The sequence below is a fragment of the Coregonus clupeaformis genome, unplaced genomic scaffold, assembly GCF_020615455.1.
Source record: "Coregonus clupeaformis isolate EN_2021a unplaced genomic scaffold, ASM2061545v1 scaf0125, whole genome shotgun sequence".
NCBI classification, from domain to species: Eukaryota; Metazoa; Chordata; class Actinopteri; order Salmoniformes; family Salmonidae; genus Coregonus; species Coregonus clupeaformis.
Genome location: NW_025533580.1, coordinates 356497 through 370000, shown reverse-complemented (window position 1 = coordinate 370000; position 13504 = coordinate 356497). Strand labels below are relative to the sequence as shown.

Genomic DNA, 13504 nt, shown 5'->3' with positions numbered 1-13504 from the left:
ACAAGTTCTCTGGTTGAGGGGGTTCATAAGATAACAGGAGGAATGTGACAAGTTCTCTGGTTGAGGGGGTTCATAAGATAACAAGAGGAATGTGACAAGTTCTCTGGTTGAGGGGGTTCATAAGATAACAGAAGGAATGTGACAAGTTCTCTGGTTGAGGGGGTTCACCTTTACTGTATGAAAGAAACCAGCGGCTGATGTGTATCTGGAATATTGTTAATACCACTCCATTAGCACTGCCTCGCAACACACCACTGAACCTGATATGTATTCTTATCCCACATCATATACCTCAGAAACAATGGGTCCTCGCTGTCTATCTGTCTCTGCCATCTGGGGAATAATGACTGCACAGAGCCCTTAGGCACAGATCTAGGATCAGCTTGCCATAACCTTATCTGAATCTTTAACCATTAGGGAAGGAAATGTACAACTGACCATATACCAGTGTATAGGGGTGACTTCATCGTCTTCCAATGACTGGGATGTGAGCTGCCTGTAGACAGAGATATCGATGAATGTTAAATGAGATGGAACAGAGACATCTACATGTCCATCAACCCTTCACATTTGACACATTTCTATTAAAACAGTAATGTCCCTTGGGGAGTTGGTTTCCTGTGTGTGTGTGTGTGTGTGTGTGTGTGTGTGTGTGTGTGTGTGTGTGTGTGCGCAACAAGATCTCACGGTCTCACTTCAGTATTCAACGTTTGTCCATGTGGGGGGGATAAACGTTACATTTTTACAGTTACGTTTAGGCATTAATTATGACTGGTTAACACTAGAACCGCTCAAGCAGTCATTTGGCCAGATCGGTGCGCACTGAGCAGGTGCCCGTGCCACCACCATATGAAACATTGCGAGAGGAGAGAGGAGACGAAGGCAACGTTTGGATAGAACAAGGCAGTGGCAATGCTACGGGCCGATTATCAGCACAAAATGTCATCACTGAGAGAACAGGCCCTACATCTCAAACAACATCAGCAACAAACTCACCAGCCTTCGTTGTTTATGTGACAAGGACATGCTCCAGCCGATGCCATTGCATGAAGACGCACACCATGTAAACACGAGATTACAGTAATTGACTATTTTTGACTGCTGCCATATCGACACTTCATTATAATGCCATTATTGCTTTTGTGCTGATCGTCATTATTTATCCAGCACATTTCGCGCTTATGATGTTTAGGCTACTGATGTTGTCATCATTTGACCGCGCGTCTTGCTGACCGTGGTTGGGGTATTTCTTTTTATTTTGTCGTTATAAAGAGAAGCCGTTACCGCATTCCAACACATATGTTTCTGTTTCAAAGTTGTATTAACAAAGGCACTCCACGAATAATATTTATTGAACACTTTATTTGTGTTTTCAGTGTTTTTACATATAGCCTAATGTAACATAAAGTAATGAAAATGCTATTGTGTTATTTGAAATATATATATTTTCGTATTCTAATGTAACCTTCATAAACAAAACAAATTGTTATTTTTGCGATAGTATACAGTGCATTCGGAAAGTATTCAGATCCCTTGACTTTTTCCACATTTTGTTACATTACAGCCTTATTCTAAAATGGATTACATTGTTTTTCCCCCTTATCAGTCTACACACAATACCCCATAAAGACGAAGCAAAAACGGGTTTTTAGACATTTTTGCAAGTATATATTAAAAAATTACACGTAAATATCACATTTACATAAGTATTCAGACCCTTTACTCAGTACTATGTTGAAGCGCCTTTGGCAGCGATTACAGCCTCGAGTCTTCTTGGGTATGACGCTACAAGCTTGGCACACCTGTATTTAGGGAGTTTCTCCCATTCTTCTCTGCAGATCCTCTCAAGCTCTGTCAGGTTGGATGGTGAGCATCGCTGCACAGCTATTTTCAGGTCTCTCCAGAGATGTTCGATCGAGTTCTGGCTGGGCCACTCAAGGACATTCAGAGACTTGTCCCGAAGCCACGCCTGCGTTGTCTTGGCTGTGTGCTTAGGGTCGTTGTCCTGTTGGAAGGTGAACTTTCGCCCCAGTCTGAGGTCCTGAGCGCTCTGGAGCAGGTTTTCATCAAGGATCTCTCTGTACTTTGCTCCATCCATCTTTCCCTCGATCCTGCCTAGTCTCCCAGTCCCTGCCACTGAAAAACATCCCCACAGCATGATGCTGCCACCACCACGCTTCACCGTAGTGACGGTGCCATGTTACCTCCAGACGTGACGTTTGGCATTCAGGCCAAATAATTCAATCTTGGTTTCATCAGATCAGTGAATCTTGTTTCTCAAGATCTGAGAGTCTTTAGGTGCCTTTTGGCAAACTTCAAGCGGGCTGTCTTGTGCCTTTTACTGAGGAGTGGCTTCTGTCTGGCCACTCTACCATAAAGGCCTGATGGGTGGAGTGCTGCAGAGATGGTTGTCCTTCTGGAAGGTTCTCCCATCTCCACAGAGGAACTATGGAGCTCTGTCAGAGTGACCATTGGGTTCTTGGTCACTCTTCTCCCCCGATTGCTCAATTTGGCCGGGCAGCCAGCTCTAGGAAGAGTCTTGGTGGTTCCAAACTTCTTCCATTTAAGAATGATGGAGGCCACTGTGTTCTTGGGGACCTTCAATGCTGCAGAAATGTTTTGGTACCCTTACCCAGATCTGTGCCTCGACACAATCCTGTCTCGGAGCTCTACGGACAATTCCTTCGACCTCATGGCTTGGTTGTTGCTCTGACATGCACTGTCAACTGTGGGACCTTATATAGACAGGTGTGTGCCTTTCCAAATCATGTCCAATCAATTGAATTTACCACAGGTGGACTCCAATCAAGTTGTAGAAACATTTTGAGGATGATCAATGGAAACAGGATGCACCTGAGCTGAATTTTGAGTCTCATAGCAAAGGGTCTGAATACATATGTAAAGGTGATTTTCGTTTTTTATTTTTTTTTATAAACTTGCAAACATTTCTAAAAACCTGTTTTTGCTTTGTCATTATGGGGTATTTTGTGTAGATTGATGAAGAAAACAAACAATTTAATCAATTTTAGAATAAGGCTGTAACGTAACAAAATGTGGAAAAAGTCAAGGGGTTTGGGGTTTTAGGCTGGGTTTCTGTATAGCACTTTGTGACATATGCTGATGTAAAAAGGGCTTCATAAAAGGGCTTTATAAATACATTTGATTGATTGATCTAATACTTTCCAAATGCACTGTATATGACATTTATTAATTACACTGTTAGAATGTTGCAGTCAGAATGAATGCTCATTAGCTCAATGGTGGGTACCTCGAGGGTTAATGGGTTAAAGGGTTAAAGGGTTAAAGGGTTAATGTTTGGGATAGGGTTAAAACAGAGACAATTTTAACTAGTGCTTAGAACTGGTATTGAACCTGCAATCCTCGGAGCCAGAGAATGTGGTTTAAGCCCATCCTCTATCCCCATCCACAACACCCTAGCAAGTTGCTAGCTAGATGATAATAGGCACTCATTTTGCCCCTAGTGGATGGTGTTGAAGGCATCTCCCGATGTCCTGGGGACCTGGACAACGTTGAATACTGAAGTCGATCTGGTGTGACCTGGCAGGTGTGTGTGTGTGTGTGTGATTGTATCAATCTGGAGCGCTCCTCAATAGGTTAACCCCAATAATATGATAATTTACATTGTAGCGTGGTGCAGGCCTCACTAATGATCCATGGTCATGTATTGATCTACCGGTATTTATTGGAGCCAAGCAGAGTTTAAACACCAACAAAGACAAGCATTGAGGAAAATAGGAAGAGAGAGAGAGTGAAAGAGAAGAGGAATATACAGAACACTCCAAATCTCAAACTCCACTTCCTCTAACTCAGTCAAATAACAAAACATTAGCTAACACTTTGCTGTGTGTGTGTGTTTGTTGTGTGTGTGTGTGTGTGTGTGTGTGTGTGTGTGTGTGTGTGTGTGTGTGTGTGTGAGAGAGAACTAATGTAGAAAATATAATTGTTAATTAATCAGAAAAATGTATTAATATATTTTCTATGCATTTTTAAACAATCCAGATAATTTCCAGAATAATTGATTTTTAAAAATGCAATGTGTGTGTGTGAGTGTGTGTGAGTGCACACGTGTGTGTGAGAGAGAAAATCTAATGTAGAAAATATTATTGTTATTTGATCTGAAGAATGAATGAATATATATATTTTAATAGTTTTTCTAAACAATCCAGATAGTTTCCAGAATCATTTTAAAAAGATGCAATGTCCAGCCTTTTTACCTGACACCCCAGACCAGTCTCATAGACTAGACGTAACATAGTAAATGAAAATCTGGGACACTCAAATTAGTACAGCTTATGTTATGCTTGGTATGGTTACATAAGACAGAAGGTTACTAAAGCCAAAAATGAAAGGAGGGTGGTTGGTCAGGGTGGATGGGTGGGGGTATAACGGGAATGTCTAGCAACCCAACTATTGCGTGTATCAATCTCATCACAGACAACTTTAGCATTTTGCAACTAATTACTACTTTTTCGCTACTTTGCAACAACTGAGCATGTTAGCTAACCCTTCCCCTAACCTTAACTCCTAACCCCTTACTGTTATATCTAGCCTAGCTGTAGAAGAACGCACATCTGCACAGTTTCACATTGTACATCACTCTGTCCTTTAATGACATGTGCCACTCATTCTGACAACCCATTCATCCGTAAAGCAGCACACTGTCGTAAACCATAACAACGTACAGTACGATGTACTGCACGTCGTACCATACATAACATTTCTCCCCCCTTTCCAAAACCAGGGACTGGTACCATATATAAAAATGTCCGTAGTGCAAGAACCTAGAGTGATACCTGTAAGATAATTGCTACATTTGCACACACTGTTTATATATTTTCTGTTGTATTTTTGACTTTATGTTTTGTTTTACCCCATATGTAACTCTGTTGTTGTTGTTTTTATCGCACCACTTTGCTTTATCTTGGCCAGGTCGCAGTTGTAAATGAGAACTTGTTCTCAACTGGCTTACCTGAACAGCGCCGGAGAAGATGGCTGCCGTTTTACAGCCCTCTAACCAATTGTACTATTATGTGTGTTTTTCCGCGTTATTTGTAATTTATTTTGTACATAATGTTTCTGCCATCGTCTCTTATAACCAAAAAGAGCTTCTGGATATCAGGACAGCGATTACTCACCTCGTATTGGACGAAGATTTTTTCTTCAACGAGGCGGCCGCGAAGGATATCATACAGACACCCGACAAGGCCCAAATCCCCGTCATTCGCATGAGGAAGAGACAGAGATATCGTGGACGTAGGTCGGGGTGCCTTGTAAGGATCCGACGGCGAGCGAGTAAACTGCCGCTCCCATCAATCCTATTAGCCAATCTTCAATCATTGGAGAACAAATTGGATGACCTAAGATTACAGTTATCCTACCAACGGGACATTAAAAACTGTAATATCTTATGTTTCACTGAGTCGTGGCTGAACGACGACATGGATAACATACAGCTAGTGGGCTATACGCTACATCGGCAGGATAGAACGGCTGACTCCGGTAAGACAAGGGGTGGCGGTCTGTGTATATTTGTAAACAACAGCTGGTGCACAAAATCAAATACTAAGGAAGTCTCGAGGTTTTGCTCGCCTGAGTTAGAGTATCTTATGATAAGCTGTAGACCACACTATTTACCAAGAGATTTTCATCTATATTTTCATAGCTGTCTATTTACCACCACAAACCAATGCTGGCATTAAGATTGCACTGAATGAGCTGTATAAGGCCATAAATCAACAGGAAAACGCTCATCCAGATGCAGCGCTCCTAGTGGCCGGGGACTTTAATGCAGGGAAACTTAAATCCGTTCTACCTAATTTCTACCAGCATGTTAAATGTGCAACCAGAGGAAAAAAAAACTCTGGACCAGCTTTACTCCACACACAGAGACGCATACAAAGCTCTCCCTTGCCCTCCATTTGGCAAATCTGACCATAACTATATCCTCCTGATTCCTGCTTATAAGCAAAAACTATAGCAGGAAGCACCAGTGACTCGGTTAATAAAAAAGTGGTCAGATGACGCAGATGCTAAGCTACAGGACTGTTTTGCTAGCACAGACTGGAACATGTTCGGGATTCTTCAGACAGCATTGAGGAGTACACCACATCAGTCACTGGCTTCATCAATAAGTGCATCGATGATGTCGTCCCCCACAGTGACCGTACGTACATACCCCAACCAGAAGCCATGGATTACAGGAAACATCCGCACTGAGCTAAAGGGTAGAGCTGCCGCTTTCAAGGAGCGGGACTCTAACCCGGACGCTTATAAGAAATCCCGCTATGCCCTCCGACGAACCATCAAACAGGCAAAGAGTCAATACAGGACTAAGATTGAATCGTACTACACTGGCTCTGACGCTCGTCGGATGTGGCAGGGCTTGAAAACTATTACAGACTACAAAGGGAAGCACAGCCGCGAGCTGCCCAGTGACACAAGCCTACCAGACGAGCTAAACCACTTCTACGCTCGCTTCGAGGCAAGCAACACTGAAGCATGCATGAGAGCACCAGCTGTTCCGGATGACTATGTGATTACGCTCTCCGTAGCTGATGTGAGTAAGACTTTTAAGCAGGTCAACATTCACAAGGCCGCAGGGCCAGATGGATTACCAGGACGTGTACTCCGAGCATGTGCTGACCAACTGGCAAGTGTCTTCACTGACATTTTCAACATGTCCCTGACTGAGTCTGTAATACCAACATGTTTCAAGCAGACCACCATAGTCCCCGTGCCCAAGAACTCTAAGATAACCTGCCTAAATGACTACCGACCCGTAGCACTGACGTCTGTAGCCATGAAGTGCTTTGAAAGGCTGGTCATGGCTCACATCAACAGCATTATCCCAGAAACCCTAGCCCCACTCCAATTTGCATACCGCCCCAACAGATCCACAGATGATGCAATCTCTATTGCACTCCACACTGCCCTTTCCCACCTGGACAAGAGGAACACCTACGTGAGAATGCTATTCATTGACTACAGCTCAGCATTCAACACCATAGTGCCCTCTAAGCTCATCACTAAGCTAAGGATCCTGGGACTAAACACCTCCCTCTGCAACTGGATCCTGGACTTCCTGACGGGCCGCCCCCAGGTGGTAAGGGTCGGTAACAACACATCTGCCACACTGATCCTCAACACGGGGGCCCCTCAGGGGTGCGTGCTCAGTCCCCCTCCTGTACTCCCTGTTCACCCATGACTGCATGGCCAGGCACGACTCCAACACCATCATTAAGTTTGCCGACGACACAACAGTGGTAGGCCTGATCACCGACAACGATGAGACAGCTTATAGGGAGGAGGTCAGAGACCTGGCCGTGTGGTGCCAGGACAACAACCTCTCCCTCAACGTGACCAAGACAAAGGAGATGATTGTGGACTAAAGGAAAAAAAGAGGACTGAGCATGCCCCCCATTCTCATCGACGGGGCTGTAGTGGAACAGGTTGAGAGCTTCAAGTTCCTTGGTGTCCACATCACCAACGAACTATCATGGTCCAAACACACACAAGACAGTCGTGAAGAGGGACACGACAAAGCCTATTCCCCCCTCAGGAGACTGAAAAAGATTTGGCATGGGTCCTCAGATCCTCAAAAAAATTTCTACAGCTGCACCATCGAGCATCCTGACTGGTTGCATCACCGCCTGGTATGGCAACTGCTTGGCCTCCGACCGCAAGGCACTACAGAGGGTAGTGCGTACGGCCCAGTACATCACTGGGGCCAAGCTTCCTGCCATCCAGGACCTCTACTACCAGGCGGTATCAGAGGAAGGCCCTCAAAATTGTCAAAGACTCCAGCCACCCTAGTCATAGACTGTTCTCTCTGCTACCGCATGACAGCGGTACCGGAGTGCCAAGTCTAGGTCCAAAGACTTCTCAACAGCTTCTACCCCCAAGCCATAAGACTCCTGAACAGCTAATCATGGCTACCCGGACTATTTGCACTGCCCCCCCACCCCATCCTTTTACGCTGCTGCTACTCTGTTAATTATTTATGCATAGTCACTTTAACTCTACCACATATACATATTACTTCAACTACCTCAACTAGCCGGTGCCCCCGCACATTGACTCTGCACCGGTACCCCCTGTATATATAGCCTCCCTACTGTTTTTTATTTTTTTCTCAACACTTTTTTAGTTGTTGTTTTATTTTTACTTTTTTTGTTAAAAAGAAATGCACTGTTGGTTAAGGGCTGTAAGTAAGCATTTCACTGTAATGTCTGCACCTGTTGTATTCGGCGCATGTGGCCAATAAAATTTGATTTGATTTGATTTGATTTAAAGGTGAAATAAAAAATAAAATAAAATAAATAAACATTAACCCTTAAACGGAAGGACTCTCCAAACTAGCCAGTTCAGTCCATTAACCTGGAGGTTGACTAAGACACCTAACGGAGCCTAAGAATGAAAATATGTTAAATAGTCCCCCAGATGAGCAGGGCGAGTTCGTGCCCGCATAGGCCTTTGTTCAACCGCCACCGCTTGTGGCTCTGGCCCTTGGGGAACCCACAGAGGCTGGGGCTCGGGTGGTAGTGGTGGAGGAGGTCCATCAGGTGGCGTCTCTGGCCTGTATGTTTGTTTTGTTTCGTATTCCTTGAGGGGCAGGGACTTTCCTGAGGCGGCTGGCGTGCCAGTGTGATCCATTGCTCATCATGAAGGTGGCGGGCCCCAGTTGTCGACTGACCTGCAAGGGGTCCGACCAGAATGAGGCCATTTTGTTGCACCGCTGAGGCCGTCAGGCTCGGACCCAGTCTGACACTTGGATGATTGACTTCTTCACCCTGTGTGCCTTGTCGAAATGCTGTTTCATTGCTCTTTGGTGCCTGGTCACTGCCTGCTTTTCTTGGGTGCGCCTAGTCTCTGTGTTCTGAGTCTGTCCAGTGGCAGTTCCATCTCACAACCTAGCATGAGAGATGCCGTAGAGACCTGTGTTGTTGTGTGTTTGCTTGCTCTGTAGTGCATTAGCATTTGATTCAAAGCAGTTTGGAACGTGCACCCCTGGACCAGGTGCGCTCTGATGCCGTTCTTCAGCATTTGGTTGACGCGTTCCACCCCTCCGTTAGCTTGTGGGTTGTAGTAGGCCGTGCAGATGTGTTTGATTCCCTTGTTGCTGAGATATGAGGAGAACTCGGCAGAGGTTAGCTGGGGCCCATTGTCCATGGTGAGGGTGAGGGGTAGGTCCCACCTTGTGAACAGGCTGTCTAGGATGTCCACGATGGCCTGTGTTGTGACAGTTCCGACAGGAACCACTTCTGGCCACTTAGAGTGGAGGTCATACGCCACCACCAGGAAGCCCTGATGGTGAGGGACTGCGTGTCCATGGATTTCGCCACAGATGTCCAGCTGGATGTTCTACCAGGGGCGGGACGGCCATGAGAGAGGCTGCGGGGGGGGCATGCAGCACAATCCCTGACCAGGGCTTCAATGTCGTGGTCGATACCTGGCCACCACACAAGGTCTCGACATCGCTGTTTGACCTTCACTATGCCCAAGTGACCTTCGTGCGCCATGGATAGAACACGCACGCAGGCCACTCGGGACCACAGTGCAAAACCCTTGAGAGACACAGACTTCTTCCCAGCAAGAAAGTTTGTGCTTCACCCTGGCGAAAGTTGCCAGCTCTTCCGGCACCTGTGCTGGCCATCCAGTGCGTATGTAGGTGCGCAGGGTAGACAGTGTGGGATTCTGTTCCGATGCTTGCTTCTGCTCCTCCAGTGAGACGACTGACTGAAGGGGAGCGTAGAGCATTTGTACGAGCTCTGTTTCGTTGTTGTCTGGCAAGACGGTCGGAGTAGGAGCATCAAAGGAGCGTGAGAGGAGGTCTGCCACCACATTATCCCTCCCCGGAGTGAACTTCAGCTGATAGTCATACTGTCTGAGGCGGTCGGCCCATCTGTGCAGCCGGAGTGGCTTGTGGCCTGTTCCTGATGCCGACAGTAGCGTCGTGAGGGACTGGTGGTCGGTTTGGAGCGTGAACAGCCGGCCATATAGGTAGAGGTGCCACCTTTCGCATGCCCAGATACAGGCCAGTGCTTCTCGTTCGCCCACAGAGTACCGTTGTTCAGTGGGGCTCAGGGCCCTTGAGGCGAAGGCGACGGGCCTCTCAACGCCATTCTGCAGCTGTGAGAGGACAGCTCCTAGTGCTCCTGCTGAGGCGTCACATGTTACAATGGTGGGGCAGACAGGGTCAAAGTGAGCCAAGACTGGGGCTGTGGTGAGCTGGCTCTTCAGTGAGCAGACTGCATCTGAGCAGGCTGCCGTCCAGGCCCATGGCTTGTCATTCTTGAGGAGCTGGCGAATGGGCGCTGTGGTCTGAGAGTAGTGGGGCAGAAACCGGAGGTAGTAGGCTGTCATGCCCAAGAATGAGGCCACCTGAGAGGCTGAGGTCGGTTCCGGGAACCGGTGGACGGCTTCAATGTTCGACATGAGTGGGGCAATGCCTTTGGCCGACAGGCGGAACCCCACAAGCGCAACGGCTGGAGCTGCAAAGGTGCACTTTCCACCGTTCAGGGTAAGGTTGTTCCGCAGTAGAGCACTGAATACTCTGTGGAGTCGATAATCATGGATGTGGAGGTCAGGGCCGTGGACCACGATGTCGTCCAGATAGACCGCCACACCAGGTATTCCAGCGAGGATGGTGCTCATCACCTTCTGGAAGCAGCTGGGGGCGGAGCTAAGTCCAAAAGGCATGCGTGTATATCTGAACACGCCAGCATGTGTGACAGAGGCTGTGAGGTCTCTGCTAGCTGCATGGAGGGGTACCTGAAGATAACCCTGATGCAGGTTGAGCTTCGTGAAGATCGTGGAGCCATGTGCGGTCAGCTCCTCAGCTGTAGGCAAGGGGTCCTTATCCGGGACAACGGCCTTGTTCACAGCACGGAGATCCACACAGGTCCGGATTCCACCTGACTTTTTGGTTGCAATGACCAAGTTTGAAATCCAGGGGGCAGCGTTGACTGGCTCAATGATGCCTGCCTCCAACTGTGACTGGAGATCTTTTGTGACGTCATCACGCAGTGCAAAGGGAATGCGCCGCAGGGGCTGCATGACTGGGGTCACGTCCGGGTTCACTAGGGGCCTGTGAGTGAAGGCTGTGAGGCAGCTCAGTCCATCAAACAGAGTTGGCCAGTTCTGTTGCCATGTAATATGCCATTTAGCAGACGCTTTTATCCAAAGCGACTTACAGTCATGTGTGCATACATTTTTACGTATGGGTGGTCCCGGGGATCGAACCTACTACCCTGGCATTACAAGCGCCATGCTCTACCAATTGAGCTACAGAGGACCACGTGTGCAGGTAACTTGGTGGATAGCTGACCCACTGTCATTGCTCAGTGTGAATCCCAAGCCTGTGAAGAGGTCGAGATCCAGGAGGTTGGCACTCCGCTTTGCAACGTGAAATGTGAATGATGGCAGATGCTTGGTGCCGTAGTGTACTGGGACCTGGAGGGTGCCTACAATGTCTATCTTGGATCTACCATACACACACAGGGCAGTGGAGGGCTGTTGGAGTGGTAGGTGATTGAAAAACTTGTTGTAAGTGGCAAGGTTGAGCAACGACACCGCAGCGCCAGTCTCCAGTAGCAAAGGCAAACCCACCTCGCCCAGCTGCACAGTGCATGTCCTGAATGACACATGGTTGGTGGAGACGGTTCGGATTTCAGTGTGTTCATGTGGAGAGTGAGATGAAAATAAGGTTCTGGGTGGAGCTAGTAGCTGGAGCAGAACAACACACTTTCACCAAGTGATTGTATTTTGAACAGTTCTTGCATATTTTCCCATGGGCTGGGCAGTTTGAAGCCCTTGAATTGTGAGAGCTAGCCCCACAGTTGCCACAGCTACTTCTGTTTGTTTGTCTGTGTGCCTGCTGCACGGGCATGCCGGTGTCTGTGTCCATGCAGTTATCGACGTGGGAGGGCGTGCGCAGCGCGTGATCGTTGTAGTGCGCCTGCTCGGGCTGAAGCTGCTGTGTGAGAATGGCTGGGGGCTGAGTGTATGCTGCAGAGCTGTCTGTTAGCATAGTAGAGCATTCCAAAGCCGCTTCAACCTGGAGTGCTATTTAAATAGCTCCATCAAGTTGTAAATTATCCGATTCCAAAAGCTGTTTCTCCCTTGTCTTTTCACATAATGTCCCCTCTATCAGCTGATCCCTGATGATCTCGTCCTGAAGTGTCCCGTAGTTACAAGAGCTAGCCAAATCCCTCAGATTAGCCACGTAGCTTTGAATGGACTCACCCGCCCGTTGGTGTCTTTTCCGTAGCCAGTAGCGTCGGAGGAGCACTCGCTCTTTCCCGGCGAAGTGGTTCCGTAGGAGGCTGACTGCAGCGGTGAATGTAGGCGCCGATCCAAGCACTCTGAAAATCCTCTTTCCCTCTGTACCGAGGCAGTGACAGAGCAGTGCTGTCCTCCGCTTGTCGGAGATTGTAGAAAGGTCCATAGCTTCGAGATAAGTGTTAAAACTTTCAAGCCAGTTATTCCACGGGACTGGAGGTTCACCAGGCACGGCGAGGAATGGTGCTGGTGGTGGTAAGCTGAATTCAGCCATCTTCGTCGCCAATGTTATATCTAGCCTAGCCTTAGAAGAACGCACATCTGCACAGTTTCACATTGTACATCACTCTGTCCTTTAATGACATGTGCCACTCATTCTGACAACCCATTCATCTGTAAAGCAGCACACTGTCGTAAACCATAACAATGTACAGTACAACGTACAGCACGTCGTACCATACATAACACTTACCCTAACTCCTAGCCAAGCTAACGTTAGCGTTAGCCACCTAGCCACCTACGTAGCTAACATATCCTATGAATTGTAATTCATAATATATCATACGAAATGGATGATGGACATACCAAACAAAACATAACATACTAATTTGAGTGTCCCACATTTTTTGGTTTACCTATGTTTCATCCACAGGAGGTTGGTGGCATCTTAATTGGGGAGGACGGGCTTGTGGTAATGGCTGGAGCGGAATAGCTGGAAAGGGATTAACAACATCAAACAAATGGTTTCCATGTGTTTGATGCCATTCCATTCGCTCCATTGCAGCCATTATTATTAGCTGTCCTCCCCTCAGCAGCCTCCACTGTTTACATCTTCCACTGAGTCCAGGTTGCACACTGATTCACTATGCTATGCTATCATCTCACACAGACTATGCACTGACGCAGCACATTCGTCCAAATTACAAGGCAAGATTGCATACAGCCATACAACCATACACCATACAGCCCCCCCCTCTCTCTCTCACACACACACATTCATGTCAGGTCTTTCCAGCCACAGGACAGAGTGACACTCACATGTGGTCCGCAGACAGTGGCGAGGTGCGCCTCCGTTTTGCTTGGAGAAGCAGAAAGAGATAGGAGCCAGGAGAATGGCAGGACGGGAGGGGAGGGAGGGAGAGATGGAGGGAGGGATATATGGAGGGAGGGAGAGATGGAGGGAGGGAGGGAGGGGGAGAAATGC

General features: G+C 47.4%; 1 long non-coding RNA gene across 1 annotated transcript in view; it reads right to left on the bottom strand.

Moving 5' to 3' along the window:
* Window positions 1-13414, bottom strand: part of LOC121556501 — a 19192-nt gene extending 5778 nt beyond the window's left edge. Inside the window, exons 1-2 of the long non-coding RNA XR_005998182.1 lie at window positions 13339-13414; window positions 439-496 (exon numbers count right to left, since the gene is read on the bottom strand). This is a non-coding gene — a long non-coding RNA (uncharacterized LOC121556501). The remainder of the gene's footprint in view (window positions 1-438; window positions 497-13338) is intronic.
* Between the last annotated feature and the right edge of the window lie 90 nt (window positions 13415-13504).